This window comes from Oncorhynchus masou, chromosome 18 (genome assembly GCF_036934945.1).
Source record: "Oncorhynchus masou masou isolate Uvic2021 chromosome 18, UVic_Omas_1.1, whole genome shotgun sequence".
NCBI classification, from domain to species: Eukaryota; Metazoa; Chordata; class Actinopteri; order Salmoniformes; family Salmonidae; genus Oncorhynchus; species Oncorhynchus masou.
This window is the reverse complement of record NC_088229.1, coordinates 21,838,232-21,851,073: the sequence shown is the minus strand read 5'-3', so window position 1 is coordinate 21,851,073 and position 12,842 is coordinate 21,838,232. Positions and strand designations below refer to the sequence as shown.

The 12,842-nt window shown below is 49.6% G+C and overlaps 1 pseudogene; it reads right to left on the bottom strand.

Moving 5' to 3' along the window:
* The window catches only part of LOC135504219 (membrane-associated guanylate kinase, WW and PDZ domain-containing protein 2-like), a 63,098-nt pseudogene that overhangs the window by 35,969 nt on the left and 14,287 nt on the right, over nucleotides 1-12,842 (bottom strand).

The window sequence follows — 12,842 nt, the reverse complement described above, 5'->3', positions numbered from 1 at the left end:
AGAGGTAGAGGTAGAGGGCACAGCTAGAGGGAGAGGTAGAGGGAGCGGTCACAGCTAGAGGGAGAGGTAGAGGGCACAGCAAGAGGGAGAAGTAGAGGGCACAGCTAGAGGGTAGAGGGAGAGGTAGAGGGCACAGCTTGAGGGAGAGGTAGAGGGAACAGCTAGAGGGAGAGGTAGAGGGCACAGCCAGAGGGAGAAGTAGAGGGCACACCTAGAGGGAGAGGTAGAGGGCAAAGGTAGAGGGAGAAGTAGAGGGCACAGCTAGAGGGAGAGGAAGAGGGCACAGCTAGAGGGAGAGGTAGAGAGAGAGGTCACAGCTAGAGGGAGAGGTAGAGGGAGAGTGCACAGCGAGAGGGAGAAGTAGAGGGAGATGTCACAGCTTGAGGGAGAGGGAGAGGGCACAGCTAGAGAGGAGAAGTAGAGGGCACAGCTAGAGGGATGAGTAGAGGGAGATGGCACAGCTAGAGGGAGGAGTAGAGGGAGAGGGCACAGCTGGAGGGAGAAGTAGAGGGCACAGCTAGAGGGAGAGGGCACAGCTAGAGGGAGAGGGCACAGCTAGAGGGAGAGGGCACAGCTAGAGGGAGAGGTAGAGGGAGAGGGCACAGCTAGAGGGAGAGGTAGAGAGAGAGGGCACAGCTAGAGTGAGAGGTAGAGGGAGAGGGCACAGCAAGAGGGAGAGGTAGAGGGAGAGGGCACAGCTAGAGAGAGATAGAGGGCACAGCTAGAAGGAGGTAGAGGGCACAGCTAGAGGGAGAGGTAGAGAGCACAGCTAGAGACAGAGAGAGAGAGAACACAGCTTGAGAGAGAGAGAGAGAGAGAACACAGCTAGAGAGAGAGAGAACACAGCTAGAGAGAGACATAGAGGGCACAGCTAGAGGGAGAAGTAGAGGGCACAGCTAGAGGGAGAAGTAGAGGGCACAGCTAGAGGGAGAAGTAGAGGGTACAGCTTGAGGGAGAGGTAGAGGGCACAGCTAGAGGGAGAGGTAGAGGGCACAGCTAGAGGGAGAAGTAGAGGGCACAGCTTGAGGGAGAGGTAGAGGGCACAGCTAGAGGGTGAAGTAGAGGGCACAGCTCGAGGGTGAAGTAGAGGGCACAGCTAGAGGGAGAGGTAGAGGGCACAGCTTGAGGGAGAAGTAGAGGGCACAGCTAGAGGGAGAGGTAGAGGGCACAGCGAGAGGGAGAGGTAGAGAGATAGGTCACAGTTCGAGGGAGAGGTAGAGGTAGAGGGCACAGCTAGAGGTAGAGGTAGAGGGAGCGGTCACAGCTAGAGGGAGAGGTAGAGGGCACAGCAAGAGGGAGAGGTAGAGGGAACAGCTAGAGGGAGAGGTAGAGGGCACAGCTAAACGGAGAGGTAGAGGGAGAGGGCACAGCTAGAGAGAGATAGAGGGCACAGCTAGAATGAGGTAGAGGGCACAGCTAGAGAGAAGTGGAGGGCACAGCTTGAGAGAGAGGTAGAGGGCACAGCTTGAGAGAGGAAGAGGGCACAGCTAGAGAGAGGTAGAGAGAGAGGTAGAGGTAGAGGTAGAGGGCACAGCTAGAGGGAGGTAGAGGGCACAGCTAGAGGGCACAGCTAGAGGGAGAGGTAGAGGGCACAGCTAGAGGGAGAGGGCATAGCTAGAGGGAGAGGGCACAGCTAGAGGGAGAGAAAGAGGGAGAGGGCAAAGCTAGAGGGAGAGGTAGAGAGAGATGGCACAGCTAGAGTGAGAGGTAGAGGGAGAGGGCACTGCTAGAGGGAGAGGTAGAGGGAGAGGGCACAGCTAGAGAGAGGTAGAGTGCACAGCTAGAGGGAGAGGTAGAGGGCACAGCTAGAGGGAGAGGTAGAGAGCACAGCTAGAGACAGAGAGAGAGAGAGAACACAGCTCGAGAGAGAGAGAACACAGCTAGAGAGAGAGAGAACACAGCTAGAGAGAGACATAGAGGGCACAGCTAGAGGGAGAAGTAGAGGGCACAGCTAGAGGGAGAGGTAGAGGGCACGGCTAGAGGGAGAAGTAGAGGGCACAGCTAGAGGGAGAGGTAGAGGGCACAGCTAGAGGGAGAAGTAGAGTGCAAAGGTAGAGGGAGAAGTAGAGTGCAAAGGTAGAGGGAGAAGAAGAGGGCACAGCTAGAGGGAGAGGAAGAGGGCACAGCTAGAGGGAGAGGTAGAGAGAGAGGGCACAGCTAGAGTGAGAGGTAGAGGGAGAGGGCACAGCAAGAGGGAGAGGTAGAGGGAGAGGGCACAGCTAGAGAGAGATAGAGGGCACAGCTAGAAGGAGGTAGAGGGCACAGCTAGAGAGAGGTGGAGGGCACAGCTAGAGGGAGAGGTAGAGAGAACACAGCTTGAGAGAGAGAGAACACAGCTCGAGAGAGAGAGAGAGAGAGAGAAAGAACACAGCTAGAGAGAGAGAGAGAACACAGCTAGAGAGAGACATAGAGGGCACAGCTAGAGGGAGAAGTAGAGGGCACAGCTAGAGGGAGAGGTAGAGGTGGAGGTCACAGCTAGAGGGAGAGGTAGAGGGCACAGCTAGAGGGAGAGGTAGAGAGATAGGTCACAGTTCGAGGGAAAGGTAGAGGTAGAGGGCACAGCTAGAGGTAGAGGTAGAGGGAGCGGTCACAGCTAGAGGGAGAGGTAGAGGGCACAGCAAGAGGGAGAAGTAGAGGGCACAGCTAGAGGGTAGAGTGAGAGGTAGAGGGCAAAGCTTGAGGGAGAGGTAGAGGGAACAGCTAGAGGGAGAGGTAGAGGGCACAGCTAGAGGGAGAGGTAGAGGGCACAGCTAGAGGGAGAGGTAGAGGGCACAGCTAGAGGGAGAAGTAGAGTGCAAAGGTAGAGGGAGAAGTAGAGGGCACAGCTAGAGGGAGAGGAAGAGGGCACAGCTAGAGGGAGAGGTAGAGAGAGAGGTCACAGCTAGAGGGAGAGTTAGAGGGAGAGTGCACAGCGAGAGGGATTAGTAGAGGGAGATGTCACAGCTAGAGGGAGAGGGAGAGGGCACAGCTAGAGAGGAGAAGTAGAGGGCACAGCTAGAGGGATGAGTAGAGGGAGATGGCACAGCTAGAGGGAGGAGTAGAGGGAGAGGGCACAGCTGGAGGGAGAAGTAGAGGGCACAGCTAGAGGGAGAGGGCACAGCTAGAGGGAGAGGGCACAGCTAGAGGCAGAGGGCACAGCTAGAGGCAGAGGTAGAGGGAGAGGGCACAGCTAGAGGGAGAGGTAGAGAGAGAGGGCACAGCTAGAGTGAGAGGTAGAGGGAGAGGGCACAGCAAGAGGGAGAGGTAGAGGGAGAGGGCACAGCTAGAGAGAGATAGAGGGCACAGCTAGAAGGAGGTAGAGGGCACAGCTAGAGAGAGGTGGAGGGCACAGCTAGAGGGAGAGGTAGAGAGCACAGCTAGAGACAGAGAGAGAGAGAACACAGCTTGAGAGAGAGAGAGATATCACAGCTCGAGAGAGAGAGAGAGAGAGAGAGAGAGAGAGAGAGAGAGAAAGAACACAGCTAGAGAGAGAGAGAGAACACAGCTAGAGAGAGACATAGAGGGCACAGCTAGAGGGAGAAGTAGAGGGCACAGCTAGAGGGAGAGGTAGAGGGCACAGCTAGAGGGAGAGGTAGAGGTGGAGGTCACAGCTAGAGGGAGAGGTAGAGGGCACAGCTAGAGGGAGAGGTAGAGAGATAGGTCACAGTTCGAGGGAAAGGTAGAGGTAGAGGGCACAGCTAGAGGTAGAGGTAGAGGGAGCGGTCACAGCTAGAGGGAGAGGTAGAGGGCACAGCAAGAGGGAGAAGTAGAGGGCACAGCTAGAGGGTAGAGTGAGAGGTAGAGGGCACAGCTTGAGGGAGAGGTAGAGGGAACAGCTAGAGGGAGAGGTAGAGGGCACAGCTAGAGGGAGAGGTAGAGGGCACAGCTAGAGGGAGAACAGCTAGAGGGAGAAGTAGAGGGCACAGCTAGAGGGAGAAGTAGAGGGAGAAGTGCAAGGTAGAGGGAGAAGTAGAGGGCACAGCTAGAGGGAGAGGAAGGCAGGGTACAGCTAGAGGGGAGAGGTAGAGGGAGAGTAGGTCACAGCTAGAGGGAGAGGTAGAGGGGTAGAGTGCACAGCTAGAGGGATTAGTAGAGGGAGATGTCACAGCTAGAGGGAGAGGAGAGAGAGGTCACAGCTAGAGAGGGCACAGCTAGAGAGGAGAGAAGTAGAGGGCACAGCTAGAGGGATGAGTAGAGGGAGATGGCACAGCTAGAGGGAGGTCAGTAGAGGGAGAAGTAGGGGAGAGGGCACAGCTGGAGGGAGAAGTAGAGGGCACAGCTAGAGGGAGAGAGGGCACAGCTAGAGGGAGAGGGCACAGCTAGAGGGAGAGTTAGAGGGAGAGGGGCAAAGCTAGAGGGAGAGGTAGAGAGAGGGGGCACAGCTAGAGTGAGAGGTAGAGGGAGAGGGGGCACAGCTAGAGGGAGAGGGAGAGGGCACAGCTGGAGAGAGGTAGAGTGCACAGCTAGAGGGAGGTAGAGGGCACAGCTAGAGGGAGAGGTGGAGGGCACAGCTAGAGGGAGAGGTAGAGGGCACAGCTAGAGGGCACAGGAGGGAAGGTAGGGCACAGCTAGAGAGAGGAGAGAGAGAGGGTAGAGGTAGAGTTAGAGGGCACAGCTAGAGGGAGGTAGAGGGCACAGCTAGAGAGAGGTAGAGGGCACAGCTAGAGGGAGAGGTAGAGGGCACATCTAGAGGGAGAGGGAGAGGTAAAGAGCACAGCTAGAGACAGAGAGAGAGAACACAGCTAGAGAGAGAGAGAGAGAGAGAGAGAGAGAGAGAGAGAGAGAGAGAGAACACAGCCAGAGAGAGAGAGAGAACACAGCTAGAGGGAGATGTAGAGGGTACAGCTAGAGGGAGAAGTAGAGGGCACAGCTAGAGGAGAGAGGGGAGGGCACAGCTAGAGGGAGAGGGAAGTAGAGGGCACAGCTAGAGGGAGAGGTAGAGGGCACAGCTAGAGGGAGAGGTAGGGGCACAGCTAGAGGGCACAGCTAGAGGGAGAGGTAGAGGGGGCACATCTAGAGGGAGAGGTAGAGAGCACAGCTCGAGACAGAGAGAGAGAGAACACAGCTAGAGAGAGAGAGAACACGGCTAGAGAGAGAGAGAGAGAGAACACAGCTAGAGAGAGAGAACACAGCTAGAGGGAGACGTAGAGGGCACAGCTAGAGGGAGAAGTAGAGGGCACAGCTAGAGGGAGAGGTAGAGGGCACAGCTAGAGGGAGAAGTAGAGGGCACAGCTAGAGTGAGAAGTAGAGGGCACAGCTAGACAGAGGAGAAGTAGAGGGCACAGCTAGAGGGAGAACACAGCTAGAGGGCACAGCTAGAGGGAGAAGTAGAGGGCACAGCTAGATGGAGAAGTAGAGGGCACAGCTAGAGAGAGAGGTAGAGGGAGAAGTACAGCTAGAGTGAGAAGTAGAACACAGCTAGAGGGAGAAGTAGAGGGCACAGCTAGAGTGAGAAGTAGAGACAGCTAGAGGGAGAGTGAGGGCACAGCTAGAGGGAGAGGTAGAGGGCACAGCTAGAGGAGACTTAGAGGGCACAGAGAGGGAGAAGTAGAGGGCACAGCTAGAGGAGAGAACACAGCTAGAGGGAGAGGTAGAGGGAGAGGTAGAGAACACAGCTAGAGAGAGAGGTTGAGAGAGAGAGAACACAGGTAGAGAGAGGTAGAGAACACAGCTAGAGTGAGAGGTAGAGAACACAGCTAGAGAGAGAGGTAGAGGTAGAGGTAGAGAACACAGCTAGGTGAGAGGTAGAGGTAGAGAACACAGCTCAAGAGAGAGGTGGAGAACACAGCTAGAGAGAGAGGTAGAGAACACAGCTCGAGAGAGAGGTAGAGAGAGCTAGAGAGAGAGGTAGAGAACACAGCTAGAGAGAGAGAACACAGCAGCATGGGACTTACATGGCACTGCTCGGAGGTAGAGGTTCTCCCGGATGACCTGCTGAAGCTGGCTGTCCATGGATCCTGGAGTAAAACACTTACTCAGATACAACCTGAGGTCCTTACACAATACAGAGCCTGAGAGGGAGAGAGAGGAGAGAGAAGCGGAAGGAGATGAAGAGATACAGAAAAAAATTGCAATATCAGCTCAACAGTCAATAACTGATGAAATGTGTAAATATTTGTATACCCCGTCAAGAAGAGAGTGACAGTCCAAGCTAACATTCCTAAATAGAAATGAGACTGTATTGCTTCAGCTGGTTTGATCTCCCCCTATATCATTCCTACCCCTATCTAAAACACAAAGACTCCTAGAAAATCATTTGCTACTGTATCTAGAACCTAAAGGGAACCTAAAAGGTAGGAAGGCCCCTTTCCACAGAGGGTTCTACATGAAACCAAAAAGTGTTTCTACGTGGAACCAAAAAGGGTTATTTTACGGGGACAAAAGAAGTACCCTTTTGGACCCCTTTTTCTAAGTGTACATTTCCTTCTCAACACTTGATCAGCCATCCAGAGTACATAATATGGCATTTCCCAGCCTCTCATGCATAAAGTAATAACGCAGAGGCAGTGCTATAAAACACAACAGTGTGGTGCTGTCACACAGCAGGCTGGGCTGATGGTCAGGCACTTATTCCACTCTCTGATCTATTCATTTCATCTCAAGTGCTTTATGGCCTCTGATGACAGGCCAGTTGGTATTATGGATGGCCTGAATACGTGTTCCTGCTTGTCACACTGACGGACAACCCCCCTGCTCCTGCTGCTGCTGCTCCCCACCCCCTGTAATCTAGCCTGGCCCGGATATGAGTGTGATATTAAAACATCGCTGTAATAAAACGTTATTAGCACAGGCAGAGTCTCCTACACACACACACGCATGACCCGCCACATATGGTCAGTATGACGTGCAGCTTTCTGGGAGTAATAATGAGAGGCTTTTGCTGGCATTGTGTAACAGCTGTCCAGCATTGTGCTTTATAATGGATATAAAAAAAGACATCAGAATAATGATGTGGCGTAGACTGTAAGTAAAATGAACTAAAGGGCTTGCTTTCAAATTGCCATGTTGATTTCACAGAAACAACTGAATGCCCTAGACAAAAACACATATGATGGACATCCATGACCAATACATCACCACAATACAATATGCCACATATCAATTAGGCATAGTGTTTCCCTACACTGTTCTTCTGCTCTCAAGGTTGTCATAATTATAGTGTCTGTCTGTCAAAAACATGAATAGTGTTGGTACCTTTGGAGGGATCATCTATCCTCTTCTTAGTGTTACAATGGAGGGATCATCTACCACACGTATTTACTCTCACATCATATCATTAGTGTTATATAGCCTGACAACACAATGGAGGGATCATCTACCACACTTATTTACTCTCACATCACATCATTAGTGTTATATAACCTGACAACACAATGGAGGGATCATTTACCACACTTATTTACTCTCACATCATATCATTAGTGTTATATAGCATGACAACACAATGGAGTCCCTGATGTCATGAACTGTGGAGGAGGAATAAAGGGAAGGGATGGGGGAGGAGGGAGAGGAGGAGGGGAAGGGGAAGGAGGAGTAGGCCTACAGTACAGGCAGTATAGCAGCACCATACAGCTCAGCCCATCAATCTCTGTCCACAGTACATGCAGTCAGAATACCCAGGGAGAGAGGTTGACCTGGCCGCCTGGCTCACAGAATGATTATGGATGTACCAGTGGCAGAGGGAACTGGAGTAAAGGGCCCCATTTACAGTCCTGCTGGCGATTCAGACGTCAATCTACCTCAGCAAGGCCATGGGGAGCCTCGGTCAGGTGATATAGCGGTGACATATTGCTCTGTTCAGACCTAACAAAGACATCCCCCCCCCCTATAAATATCAAGACTCCTCCAAGGTGACAGACAACTGTATCGTCACATGCACACAGCCCTCTCTGGACTCTATCATGTGTCATCAGGAATTCTAACACTTCCCTCCCAGGTTCCCAACCTCAGACCCAATGTTTTGGGATCTCCGGGCAAATTGAAAGGAACTTCAACACCAGAATGATAAAAGTGTGTCAAGTTAGTTTTTTCAGTAACAGTGATTATTCAGCAATGTTTGGACAACCACTTGGGTAGAGTGTTATTCTATGAGTTGCCTGAGGAACGCAGTGTGACCAATCCCATAGTGTTGTCATGTGAAGAAGGAGTTAAGGTTGACAATGCTGTTATGCATGTACTGTATAAGATGTTTGAATATGCAACAGACATGAAAAAACAATTCCCCCTCAGACAAAGTCTATAACTCAATTTGGTTAAATCAGTTTAAGAGATAGAGGAAGCAGCAGAATTCACAATGTGTCCCCAGACCAAGGAGTAAATTACCACACTGAGCCTTACAGCACCTGGTGAGACGGTCTTGATGCGGATGGGATGGAGGCAGGAGTGGAGGACCCCCCGGACATCTCCTAGGGTCATCCCTAACACAGGGGTTCCCCCAATCTCAAGGATTACGTCGCCCACAGTGAGCCCGCCCCCAGGGGATGCTGTGACGAATGGGAACTCTCCATAGTCGGCTCCACCGCCCACTGACACGCCCAGATCCCCAGAGGAACCAACCAGGGGGATGAAGCTATCCTGGACCTTGGAGTGCCAGTGCAGCTTCCTCACGGCTGCCTTAGACATGGCAAATGAGCTGAGGAGGGAGAGGGAGAGGGGAGAGGGGGGAGAGGGGGAGGGAGGGGGGAGGAGGGGCAGGATGAGATAGAGATCTAAACATTTCAAGCAGACAACCTAAGAAAATGAACAACAATGAAATGGTTTGATGAAGAATGCAAAAACCTAAGAAAGAAATTGAGAAACCTATCCACTGAGCCTACGCCTTCACTCTGGTGAATCAGTAAAACAATACTGAAATACACTACGGAAAAAGAAGGAACAACATGTCAGAAATCAGCTAAATGTAGTTGAAGAATCCATAGAATCTAACCACTTCTGGGAAAATTGGAAAACTCTAAACAAACAACAACACGAAGAGTTATCTATCCAAAACATAGATGAATGGATAAACCACTTCTCCAGTCTTTTTGGCTCTATAACAAAGAACAAGTAGCAAAAACATATACATAATCAAATACAAATCTTAAAATCAACTATTAAAGACTACCAGAACCCACTGGATTCTCCAATTACATTGAATGAACTGCAGGACAAAATACAAACCCTCCGAACCAAAACCACTGTGGGGTTGATGGTATCCTAAATTAAATTATAAAATATACAGACCACAAATTCCAATTGGCTATACTTAAACTCTTTAACATCAATCTCAGCACTGGCATCTTCCCCAATATTTGGAACCAAGGACTGATCACCCCAATCCATGAAAGTGGAGACTAATTTGACCCCAATAACTACCGTTGGATATGCGTCAACAGCAACATTGGAAAAATCCTCTTCATTATCATTAACAGCAGATTTCGTACATTTCCTCAGCGAAAACAATGTACCTAGCAAATGTAAAATTGTATTTTTACCAAATTACCGTACGACAGACCAGGTTTTCACCCTGCACACCCTAATTGACAAACTATCCAAAACAAAGGCAAAGTCTTCTCATGCTTTGTTGATTAAAAAAAATTATTTCAACCATATTTGGAATGAGAGTCTGCTATACAAATTGATGGAAAGTGGTGTTGGGGGAAAAACATACGACATTATAAAATCCATGTACACAAACAACAAGTGTGCGGTTAAAATTGGCAAAAAACATAAATTTCTTTCCACAGGGCCGGGGGTGAGACAGGGATGCAGCTTAAGCCCCACCCTCTTCAACAAATCAAATCAAATTTTATTTGTCTCATCCACATGGTTAGCAGATGTTAATGCGAGTGTAGCAAAATGCTTGTGCTTCTAGTTCCGACCATCCAGTAATATCTAACAAGTTATCTCACCTAACAATTTCACAACAACTACCTTATACACACACAAGTGTAAAGGAATGAATAAGAATATGTACATAAAAATATATGAATAAGCGATGGCCGAACAGCGTAGGCAAGACGCAGTATGTGGTATAGAGTACAGTATATACATATGAGATGAGTAATGTAAAGTATGTAAACATTATATAAAGTGACATTGTTTAAAGTGGCTAGTGATACATTTATTACATACATTTTTCATTATTAAAGTGGCAAGAGATGAGTCAGTATGTTGGCAGCAGCCACTCAATGTCAGTGATGGCTGTTTAACAGTTTGATGGCCTTGAGATAGAAGTCTCCGCTTTGATGCACCTATACTGACCTCGCCTTCTGGATGATAGCGGGGAGAACAGGCAGTGGCTCGGGTGGTTGTTGTCCTTGATGATCTTTTTGGCCTTCCTGTGACATCGGGTGGTGTAGGTGTCCTGGAGAGCAAGTAGTTTGCCCCCGGTGATCCGTTGTGCAGAGATCATTACGTTGTGGGCGGAGCAGTTGCCATACCAGGCGGTGATACAGCCCGACAGGATGCTCTCGATTGTGCATCTGTAAAAGTTTGTGAGTGTTTTTGGTGACAAGCCGAATTTCTTCAGCCTCCTGAGGTTGAAGAGGCGCTGCAGCGCCTTCTTCACCACGCTGTCTGTGTGGGTGGACCATTTCAGTTTGTCCGTGATGTGTACGCCGAGGAACTTTCCACCTTCTCCACTACTGCTCCCTCTGCTGTTTCCTGAAGTCCACGATCATCTCCTTTGTTTTGTTGACATTGAGTGTGAGGTTATTTTCCTGACACCACACTCCGAGGGCCCTCACCCTCCTCCCTGTAGGCTGTCTCGTCGTTGTTGGTAATCAAGCCTACCACTGTAGTGTCGTCTGCAAACTTGATGATTGAGTTGGAGGACTGCATGGCCACGCAGTCATGGGGGAACAGGGAGTACAGGAGAGGGCTGAGAACGCACCCTTTGCCTCCCAGTTGGCGCAGTGGTTAAGGGCACTGTACTGCAGCGCCAGCTGTGCCACCAGAGACTCTGGGTTCGCGCCCAGACTCTGTCGTAACTGGCCGAGACCGGGAGGTCCGTGGGCTGAAGGGAAATCCTTGTCTCATCGCGCACCAGCGACTCATGTGGCGGGCCGGGCGCAGTACGCTCTAACCAAGGTTGCCAGGTGCACGGTGTTTCCTCCTACACATTGGTGCGGCTGGCTTTCGGGTTGGATGGCACTGTGTTAAGAAGCAGTGTGGCTTGGTTGGGTTGTGTATCGGAGGACACATGAATTTCAACCTTTGTCTCTCCTGAGCCCGTACGGGAGTTGTAGCGATGAGACAAGATAGTAGCTCCTAAAACATTTGGATACCACGAAATTGGGGAGAAAAAGGGGTAAAATTAAAAATTAAAAACTTTTTAAAAAAACTAATAAAAAAGTGAACGCACACTTGTGGTGCCCCTGTGTTGAGGATCAGCGGGTGGAGATGTTGTTACCTACCCTCACCACCTGGGGGCGGCCCGTCAGGAAGTCCAGGACCCAGTTGCACAGGGTGGGGTCGAGACCCGGTCTCGAGCTTAATGATGAGTATGGAGGGAACTATGGTGTTAAATGTCTACAACATATATATCAATGAATTGGCGAGGGCACTAGAACAGTCTGCAGCACCCAGCCTCATCCTACTAGAATCTGAAGTCAAATGTCTACTGTTTGCTGATGATCTGGTGCTTCTTTCCGCAACCTAGGAGGGCCTACAGCAGCACCTAGATCTTCTGCACAGATTCTGGAAACCTGGGCCCTGACTGTAAATCTCAGTAAGACAAAAATAATTGTGTTCCAAAAAAGGTCCAGTTGCCAGGACCACGAATACAAATTCCATGTGGACACCATTACCCTAGAGCACACAAAAAACTATACATACCTTGGCCTAAACATCAGCACCACAGGTAACTTCCACAAAGCTGTGAACGATCTGAGAGACAAGGCAAGAAGAGCCTTCTATGCCATCAAAAGGAACATAAAATTCGACATACCAGGATCTGGCTAAAAATACTTGAATCAGTTATAGAACCAATTGACCTTTATGGTTGTGAGGTCTGGGGTCCACTCACCAACCAAGAATTTACAAAATGGGACAAACACCGAATTGAGACTGCATGCAGAATTCTGTAAAAATATAATCTGTGTACAATGTAAAACACCAAATAATGCATGCAGAGCAGAATTAGGCCGATACCCGCTAATGATCAAAATCCAGAAAAGAGACGTTCAATTCTACAACCACCTAAAAGGAAGCAATTCTCAAACCTTCCATAACAAAGCCATCACCGACAGAGAGATGAACCTGGAGAAGAGTCCCCTAAGCAAGCTGGTCCTGGGGCTCTGTTCACAAACACACCCCACAGAGCCCCAGGACACCAACACAATTAGACCCAACCAAATCATGAGAAAACAAAAAGATAATTACTTGACACATTAGAAAGAATTTACAAAAAACAGAGCAAACTAGAATGCTATTTGGTCCTAAACAGACAGTACACAGTGGCAGAATACCTGACCACTGTGACTGACCCAAAATTAAGGAAATCTTTGAATATGTATAGATAGCTCATAGCCTTGAAATTGAGAAAGGCCACCGAAGGCAGACCTGGCTCTCAAGAGAAAGCAAGCCATGTGCACACTGCCCACAAAATGAGGTGGAAACTGAGATACATTTGGCAGGAGGTTAGGAAGTGTATGACTATATTAGAGACACATATCTCCCTCAGATTACACAGACCCACAAAGAGTTTGAAAACAAATCCAATTTTGATAAAAACTCCCATATCTACTGGGTGAAATGCCACAGTGTGCCATCAAAGCATTTGTGACCTGTTGCCACAAGAAAATGGCAATTGGTGAAGAACAAACACCATTGTAAATACAACTTATATTTATGTTTGTACTTTAACTATTTGCACGTCATTA